Raw genomic sequence first — 10,391 nt, 5'->3', positions numbered from 1 at the left:
GATAAGCTTGGCAAGAGGTGAAGCACCAAATGCACCATTGTGACCAGTTAATCCACCTAGCCTAGGTGACCTGACTCCAATCCAAATGAATTTGCTAGGTATGATTTTATGCATTGGTAATGATAATGTAAAGTATTTATGTGGTGCATGCACTTACAAAATGTACACTTTGTAACATGATGTACTAGGACAGACCCATGGATGGCGAGGTATAGAGTTAACTCTTCATGTGCTCCTAAATAAGGGCCTTACATTTTTCAGTGAAATTGAGATATGTTTTCTTTGCAGGTGGATATGACTTTTGGAATAGCTTGTTGAGCCGTCATGTAGTAAAGCAAGAGCAAGAGCAAGTGTTAGTAGAGATTTATGCTGGATGTGGAGATTGTGCTATGTTTTCTTTGCAGGTGGATATGACTTTTGGGATAGTTTGTTGAGCCGTCATGTAAAGCAAGAGCAAGAGCAGGTGTAAGTAGAGATTTATGCTGGATGTGGAGATTATGCTATGGTAGCTTGTTGAGCCGTCATGTAAAGCAAGAGCAAGTGTTAGTAGAGATTTATGCTGGATGTGGAGATTGTGCTATGGTAGCACAAAAATTAGGCAACATGAACATTGTCTGTATTGATCCCGAAGAGGATGTAGTGGAGGGTGTCTTGATGAAGATTTCATTGTAGTGCAGTAAACATATTTATTTTTGAATTTTTAAGTGACTGGGTCATAATCTTATTTGTAGAAATTGTTTATGATTGTGTCATGATCTTATTTTTCATATTAAAAAAGTGAGAAAGAGGGAAAGAGCAACGCATGTTGGGGTTTTGCAATAAGACATCATTCCCCTCTATAACGATGTTTATATACGTACAAACCAATAAAGAATCGACATTTTCTGTATTATGTGGATGAATAAGGTAGTGAAGCATTTATAGACTCGAGGATCTATACATAAAACATGAGTTAAGTAAGCTTTGTTGATGAGAAATGAGAAAGAAATATAGAAAGAGTGAGCAAAGAGAAGAATAGAAAGAGTGAGTGAGAGAGAAAGTGAGAGAGGGAGTGAGAGCAAAGAGAAGGAAAGAGAGAGGGAGAAGATAAAGAGAGTTGAGCAAAGAAAGGGATTGAAAGAGTGAGAGAGAAGGGTAGAGAGGAAAGATAGAGAGAGTGAGCAAAAAAAAAGGAGAGAGAGAGAGAGAGAGAGAGAGAGAGAGAGAGAGAGAGAGCGAGAGCAAAGAGAAGGGTGGAGAGAGAGAGAGAGGGACAACATGGAATTGCCACATCAACCATAATAGTGCCACATGTCAAGAGAATGCCACGTGTCATGCACGCATGTGACACGTGGCACCTCCTTCCCACCTCCCCTTTTTTTTCAAAAACATATTTTTGAAAAAGTTAATTTAGTAATTTAGAGAAATAGAATATAAAATTTTAATTAATAAAATATATATAACTTATTAAATAAAAGAATTTAAAATCACTAATTTTAAAGGATTATATTTTAGAATTAGATCAATAATATTATTATTAAAGTTCATATTATTCAATTTAAAAAAATAAAATTTTAAGTTTAATATTTCTTGAAAATATTTTGTGTAGAATAAACCTTTGAATAAAATTTTAAAAAAAATACATTATAAAAAAGCAGTTATATAATTATAAAATAAAAAATATATTTATATATCTAGTAATGATAAATATTTAGACTTGTTAAAAAATATTATTAATAATATTAATTTTTAAGTGGATAATAGTTTATCTTTAATTATCTTTATGTTTATCTTAATTATCCAATCAATCTTAGATAGGAAATCCAATGAGATTTGAAGTGGATAACCTATTTTTCCTATATAATCACACATCTCTAGTACTATCCCACACTTATCTCTAGTACTATCCCATCATTGAGCCTTTATAATTTTTTCTCTCTTAGCTTCCTTGAGAATGGGTTCTCAAAGTCGTAGGAGTTGGAAACGTGATAGGACTAGACTTCCCCCCGCTCACCAAGTTCAAGAGGAGGGGAGGAAAAGGGTAGCTCGCGAGAGAAAGAGAGAGTGGAGAGCACGTCAACGAGCAACACCTTCCGCTGGCGATGATCCAAGCCTTGCTCCTCCTCTTCCACTTCCTCTCCCTCCGCCGCCCTCTTCCCCCCCACTACCCCTTAGTTTAGATAATCCACATGAACCCGCTCTTCCTGAGTCCCCTTCTCTTCTACAAGAACTCACCCCCCCTCCTTTGGGCGCCCATCATGTGGATAGGAAAGAACTATCAAAGTCAAGGGCACATCATCGTACCCATGCAATCTTCCATTCCTATTTCAAAGACCTCACGCCTTCATCACAGGCATGTGTGCTTGATGCTTTGATCGATCTGCCCAACATGGCCAACTGCAGGGCACTTTCCGACATTGGAGGTCGAAGAGAGAGGAGAGCTGGCATGGCGGTGCTACAAAGTGTTCGTCATTCCTATATAGTTAACAAGAAGAGGAACTCTGTGGATGCTTTGGTTGCTCGACGGACTATTGTGGCAGCCATAAGTAGCTCCCAAATGAAGGGTAAGGTTAGTGCCACATCTCGCATCCTTTCCATAGCACCACACGCACTTAGAGTTGGGTCTATTAGACGACAAAGTTTAGATGCCAATGAGGTTGGTGCTTTGTGGGCGAGTAGTGGTCGTGTAGCTAGGCATGATCGCCTACTAGATGAAACCACTAGAACCTTGATAGAAAGTTTTTGGGAGGAGAATTGTCGTGCCGCGCCAGTTTTCAAGAAAGCTTTGCATAAGAGAGACCAAAATCCACACCGGGCGCTAATTACCAAAATCCACACTAGGCGCTAATTACCAATCCAACATGTTCCGATTGTGACCAAACTTTGCAAGCATGTGGGGGTGGGCCCCTCCCACATGCTTGCAAAGTTGGGTCCCCATCGAAACATGTTTGGGTACGATGGTATGGGGAAGTCCCGGATTTTCCATGGCCTCTTAAGCACCAAGAGACTTGAAAAATCCACACTAGGTGCTAATTACCAATCCAAACATGCTCCGATTGTGACCAAACTTTGCAAACATGTGGGGGTGGGCCCCTCCCACATGCTTGCAAAGTTTGGTTCCCATCCGAGCATGTTTGGGTATGATGGTATGGGGAAGGCCCGGATTTTCCATGGCCTCTTAAGCACCAAGAGACTTGAAAAATCCGCACTTGGCACTAATTACCAATTCAAACATGCTCTGATTCTGACCAAACTTTGCAAGCATGTGGGGGTGGGTCCCCCCACATGTTTGCAAAGTTTGGTCCCCATCGGAGCATGTTTGGGTATGATGGTATGGGAAGGCCCGGATTTTCCATGGCCTCTTAAGCACCAAGAGACTTGAAAAATCCACGCTGGGTGCAAATTACCAATCCAAACATGCTCCGATTATGACCAAACTCTGCAAGCATGTGGGGGTGGGCCCCTCCCACATGCTTGCAAAGTTTGGTCACCATCGGAGCATGCTTGGGTATGATGGTATGGGGAAGGCTCGGATTTTCCATGGCCTCTTAAGCACCAAGAGACTTGAAAAATCCACACTTTCTGCTAATTACCAATCCAAACATGCTCCGATTGTGACCAAACTTTGCAAGAATGTGGGGGTGGGCCCCTCCCACATGCTTGCAAAGTTAGGTCCCCATCGGAGCATGTTTGGGTATGATATATGGGGAAGGCCCGGATTTTCCATGGCCTCTTAAGTACCAAGAGACTTGAAAAATCTACACTGGGCGCTAATTACCAATCCAAACATGCTCTAATTATGACCAAACTTTGCAAACATGTGGGGGTGGGCCCCTCCCACATGCTTGCAAAGTTTGGTTCCCATCCGAGCATGTTTGGGTATGATGGTATGGGGAAGGCCCGGATTTTCCATGGCCTCTTAAGCACCAAGAGACTATTAGTATCTCATTCGAGGTACATGGACGGCTTAGATTTTAAGTCATTACCACGACCGAGGTATGTTTGACGGTCGAGATTCATTAAATACCTCGATCGAGATATTTAAACGGTTGGGATCGCATCTTCCAATGTGCATGAATGGACAGTGGAGATTGCATCTCTGTACCTCGAACGAGATATGTGGACGGTGGAGATTGCATCTCTTTACCTCGAACGAGGTATTTCAATGGTCGAGATTTGATCTCAATATCTCGTTCGAGATATGTGGACGGTGGAGATTGTATCTCTATACCTCGAACAATGAATGGTCGAGATTTTATTTCAATATCTCGTTCGAGATACGTGGACGGTGGAGATGGGCTAGTCAAATGTGCCTAGGGGGATACAGCGTGGTATTGATGTGGATCCGAGTGGCATGAATATCTCGATCGAGATAGTGTGGTGGCAGTGACCCGTATTGGTGACATGGATGATGACTAGAAACTCGGACCTGCTAGCGTGGCATCTTGTTCGAGATATGTCGCTTTAGGCTTGGGAGGCACGTGTCATGTTTTAATTGATGGTGATATCACGATCGAGGTACTCCGCCCAAGATGCATGGATGTCCCAATTTTAGAGAGAGTGAACGAAAGTGAGTACCCTCATCTTACAACCGCCCCTCCACTGTTTTTTCCTTTCGATTTTGATGTTTGTATCACCAAATTTGTAAACGTGAACAAGCAAGGTGATACTTTGTTTTTGTTTCTTTGAAAAAAATCACAAAAATCACAAAAATAAGGAGCCATTGGTTGTGTTTTGAACTCGCATTACATTCCTTATGTCTAGCAAAATCATTTTGGAGTACCTGAATAGGTAATTTGCACCCAAACTCCTCTCTGTCAATGCGGGAAGTGTTGAAATTTGAGCAAAATGATGAGCTATGGTGGATCATACACTAGAATCAACATGATTAACAAAGTGATTAAGAAATGATTAAGACGTAATTAGTGAATAATTAGCAGATAGATTAATGTAGGCATGGATACTCAAAAATCAGCAAATTCTCATTAGGGCTATGCCTCAATTTATAGAGTTTACATCAAGCATCAAATCCCATTGATTTCTCCATGATTCACTCCCAGAATATCTCCACCTTTTGCCTGATTCTCTCCACCTCTTCTCTTTTCCCTGAATATCTCCCAGAATATCTCCACACTCCTAAATTCCCTCATGCTACCCATTATTCTCTCCCAGTAGATTCTTCTAACCTTTTCACAGGTTCTTTCACAATTACATCTCCTCTTTTACAGCCTCTATCCAAGAGCTTGTTCCCACACACACCCTATTCACTTGTATATTTCAACACCTCCCCTCAAGTGAATACTCCTAGTACACCTAGACCCTATACCAAGTTTGCCTCCCCTTACTCGGCAGTCCGCGACCAGTGTCTACTCCTCCCCTCAAGTTATCTCAACACACCTGGACCCTATATCAAGTTTCTCTCTTACTTGATAGCCTGCGACCAGTGCCTCAGATCCCTAAACCCATAGTCCTTGACACTCTCTCTCTCTATGTGTCCAAGGCTTACTATAGTTGCCCGCGACCTTGACTAAAGTGCTCGCACATACATCTACCACGTGGCCTACATCATCGGTGGCTCAGAGGTGGTTTTACTTTATTGGGGCAGGTTACATTGGGTTGTGGGGTCTCTCTCTCTCTCTCTCAGAGATTTTCACATGGCTCCTCACTCTTTGGAGCCTCACATCTTCTCTTGTCTTCAGTCTTCTTCTCGTGGCAGCATCTCTCCACGCGTCCGTCTCTTCTTTCAGTCTTCTCTGGGCAGCTTCTCTTCTTGTGGCAGCTTCTCTTCTTGTGGCAGCTTCTCTTCTCGTGTCCATGTCTTCCTTCAGGTCTTCTTCTCGGTGTGGATCCTCTTCTTGGAAAGAGATATTCTTCTTCTTTCATGGTTGGGGCCATGAGCTCGTCCGTCAGGTCATTTTGCTCCATGTGAGCAACATGTTTCAATGTTTTGCTGACAGTTCCTTTGGGCTTTTTATGTTTATTTTGTATCATTATGCAATGCAAACCCAAATTTATGCGGGAGGTCTTACCTCTTGCCTTAATCTGGACAAGGGCAGTGTCTGTTCCCATTTTTACACTGATAAAATGTGCCCAATACATAATGCGTATAGCATTCATTCTCATGCACATTCCAAATGCAACTCTGGCTGTGAATAATCTTGAATTTGAGTGAGATTTACAGGCATTAACCAAGGGTTGAATGCAAAATGATGATTTTCACAAATTTTATCAGCACAATTTTACCAGAAATTACATTAAATTAAGGGTAACCAATTTGTACGGGATGGTTGGAGTATCAAACCAACTCCGATTTGAAATCTGAAGTTATAGGGATCTGTATCAGATACCTAATGGTTAATTTGAACCCTCAATTGCACCAAAGTACAGTGATTAGCACTGATTAATCACTGATTAGCAAATTAATGCTCTATTTTGTGTGCAAAAAACAGAGTACGCGGGGAGCCCAGATCTGGTGCCTTCCACTTCAAATGAGCTCAAATGCTTTCAAAGTAATCAATAGCAATGAGTCTAGTAGAGGATTAAGCCAAGAAACACAAGATTTGACCAAATAATGAAAGCTTAATCTCTGTTTTACCAAAGTCACCTGCAGATTTGATGAAGAGCTTGGATCTCTCTGTAGACTTGATGAAATTGATTTCTGTCTTCACCAGCTTGTAGAGCATGCTTGATTACCCTTTGTGCTAAGAGGAATTAGCTCAATTTGATTTGATGAGCTCAAGATCTGCAAATTACTCAGAAAATTCAGCGCTGAAAAAAACGCCGATTTCTCCTAAACGCTTTCGCGTTTTGCTGCGCCGTTTGATGTGCTTGTAGCTAGATGTGTTAGCTAGCTTGTGTTAAGAGGGCATAGCCTAATATTGACTGTGCATGGAGAATAGAGTCCTCCACTGGCTGGGGGTGAAGGGGAGAAGTGAAAGCTTACTAAAAAATTGATTTTTTTGCTAATTATCTACTAATCCTCATTAATTAACTAATGGGCTCATAAATATGATTGATTCTAGGCATGGCTCTGATACCATGTTGAAATTTGAGCAAAATGATGAGCTATGGTGGATCATACACTAGAATCAACATGATTAACAAAGTGATTAAGAAATGATTAAGACGTAATTAGTGAATAATTAGCAGATAGATTAATGTAGGCATGGATACTCAAAAACCAGCAAATTCTCATTAGGGCTATGCCTCAATTTATAGAGTTTACATCAAGCATCAAATCCCATTGATTTCTCCATGATTCACTCCCAGAATATCTCCACCTTTTGCCTGATTCTCTCCACCTCTTCTCTTTTCCCTGAATATCTCCCAGAATATCTCCACACTCCTAAATTCCCTCATGCTACCCATTATTCTCTCCCAGTAGATTCTTCTAACCTTTTCACAGGTTCTTTCACAATTACATCTCCTCTTTTACAGCCTCTATCCAAGAGCTTGTTCCCACACACACCCTATTCACTTGTATATTTCAACAGGAAGTTCATCTCGTGAAAGTGCAGGAAAATAGTTCACGACGTGAAGTGCTCCCACAATTAGTGCCACAATTAGCACCACAAATCACAGGATTACCTTGCTCAAAATAGGTCGTCATATCCTGACATCTCTAACACCACGGGTCCAACAAAATTGTAATCCATGAACTAGCAAAGAATGCTTCACGACGTGAAACACTATGTAGTTCACGACATGAACGATTTAGATTTCACGACATGAACGGTTCTTGGACATCTCACAGCGTGAGAACCAATTACATCTCACGATGGCATGAACTACATAGGGTCTCATGATGTGAACGGTTTCCATTCACGACGTAAACTATTTTTGCAGTTTCACGACATAACTAGATCTAGTTCACGAACCTAGTATTGTTAGATAAAGGCTAAGGAAGTGCCTTAATTGAGCACATTGAGACCAGTAAAATTAGAACAAGGTAATGATGATTTGTGAGACCAAAGTAATTATTGAAGCATGTGAGAATACAAAAATTAGTTCACAACATGAACTACTTTACCATTTCATGACGTGAACGATTTGGATCTCATGACGTGAACGATTCTCTAACATCTCACGACGTGAGTTGTTATCTGCAGTCTCACGGTTCCGTAAAATAAAGAAAATCAGATCAACAATACCTTACCAAAATTCTAGTGGGGTAGCAAATTAGCTTATCATATCACATTCACATGCACTTGAGGTTTGGAAAGCTCATCAAGGATGACCTTACTCCCAATGACAGTGCATCAAATCACCCAGGATCTTCCTATCAAAGAGTGTTGGTTCATGCCACTCAGTGAGCACTCAATTAAGTTTTAAGGAATCTAACCACAGTCGAGGACAAGTAGTGAAGAATCCATGAAAGAAGGGCTATGATTCTCTGGGTTTGGGGAAGAGGAGAAACCACCCTCCCCTACAAGATCTAGTGGTATCATCCATTTCTTGGCCCATTTTCACAGCCATATTCAACAAATCCGTCCTTGTGGCCACATTAAGATCTACATTTGGATCCAGCCTTGGTCTTTGAGGAGCTAATTCCCCCCTACCTAGACCTCATCCTCTTCTAACATTGGCTCTTCTAGGCATTTTTGGTGTATAGGTCGGTCCGGCCACTTCATTTTGGATTGGCTCATCATTAGTAGTATTCTCCATACACCTTTATAGAATCAAGAGCTCCATGTCTTGTAAGAACGTAGGATGATTGATCATTTGCTCGATGTCCTTCTTGGTGTATAGGAAGTCCTCTACTTCACCAGTTTCCCTCGGTAGCTTATCCCCTTCATCCTGGGTAACGAACCCTTCCTCCGCTCTTGGCTCTTCATTAATGGGCTCTAAATTTGGAATTTCTCCCTCACTCCTGCCCATAACTATCTCTGGTTCTTTACCACGTGATTGAAATAGATCCACATTTCCCAATTCCTTTTGTTCAGCCCTAGCCCTTTGAGTATCAAGATCTTGTTTCCTTAAGCTCAATTCTTGCAGTTGTCGTTCTACTTCAATCCTTTTCAAATCTAATTCCACTTCCTCTGAGGTTGGAAAGAATACTTGACCTATCCTGGCACTGTGCTTTCCAAGTCTCTTCTCAGTTTGGGGGTGCTAGTGTTAGATAGCCTAGAACTTGAAGGTTGGGTTGGTTATTCTTGCCTTGGACCAAGTCTAGTGCTGGTTGACAGACCCGTGCCTACAGATTGCGCTTCCTCATCGTTGCTGGTTTGGAGACTGAAAAATCCCATGGAACTAGAACACCATATTGGGGAATATGGGAATTTCCCACAAGTTTGGGACACGTGGTCAAAAGTTTGGATTAACCATAACTTGAACACCACTAATCCAGAATGAGCGCTTTATAGCTCTTTAGATTCCATTTTTCAAGCGCTTTCCAACGATAGGTTATATGATAGGGTTTTGAGAAACTTACAAACATGTTATCCATGTCCCCTTTTTTAAGTATTCAAAAATGGGAATTGGGAAATTTCCAAATTCACTAATATGGTGTTCTAGGCATTACTCTAGAATCCAGACCATCCCAAATGAAGCCACACATCATTTCAAAGCTCATACAAAAGTTCTCTGGGGATGGGTACCTGATTCAACATATTGAGATTTTTGACTCCACATGTGAAACTTGCAGAGGCCAGTTAGCGATGTGACCATGATTCATGCCTTCTCATTGACCCTAGAAGGAAAATCTCATGAATGGTTTCGAACCCTCAAGCCAGAAGATAATATCAATTTCACTCGGCTCAAGAATGTGTTTGTGCCAAGCTTTGCCCGAAGTGGCGACATATGGAGTCCTATGGCACAACTGCATAACATCAAAGAGAAAGAAATTGAGTTTATGCGAAACTATGTGTCCCGATTAAAGCACTTGAATTCAAGATGTAAACTACGGGAGAGGCTAACTGATGATCAGTTATAGGTCAATGTAGCTACTAGAAAAGACCACTACCCACCATTGCCTTATACGAAACACATTTTGGAGAGACTAGCTCGTGAAGAAGCTTACAGCTTCTTAGGCAGATTTTCAGGTTACAATCAGGTGTCTATAGCGTCCAAAGACCAGCATAAGATAGCTTTCAATATAATGTGGGGGATGTTTGCTTACAAAGGCATACCTTTTGGTCTCACCAATGCCCCAGCAACATTCCAACGATTAATGTGCACAGCCTTCAAAGACTACTTGGCAAAAGTGGTTGGAGGTATTCATTGATGATCTGTGTGCACACTCTTGATGATGATGGATAGACTATTTGGCTTTCTTAAGAAAAAAATTTGAGCGATGTCAATTGTATCGTATATCCTTAAACTCTTTAAAGTGCCAGTTTTGGGTCAAACACGGTATGATATTGGGACACATTGTCTCTAACAACGGTATCTGACGAAGGCAAAGTCAGGTTGAT

The sequence above is a fragment of the Cibotium barometz genome, chromosome 34 (genome assembly GCF_041138505.1).
Source record: "Cibotium barometz isolate CiBa-2024 chromosome 34, ASM4113850v1, whole genome shotgun sequence".
Classification (NCBI taxonomy): Eukaryota; Viridiplantae; Streptophyta; class Polypodiopsida; order Cyatheales; family Cibotiaceae; genus Cibotium; species Cibotium barometz.
Note: the sequence above shows the minus strand (reverse complement) of the source record.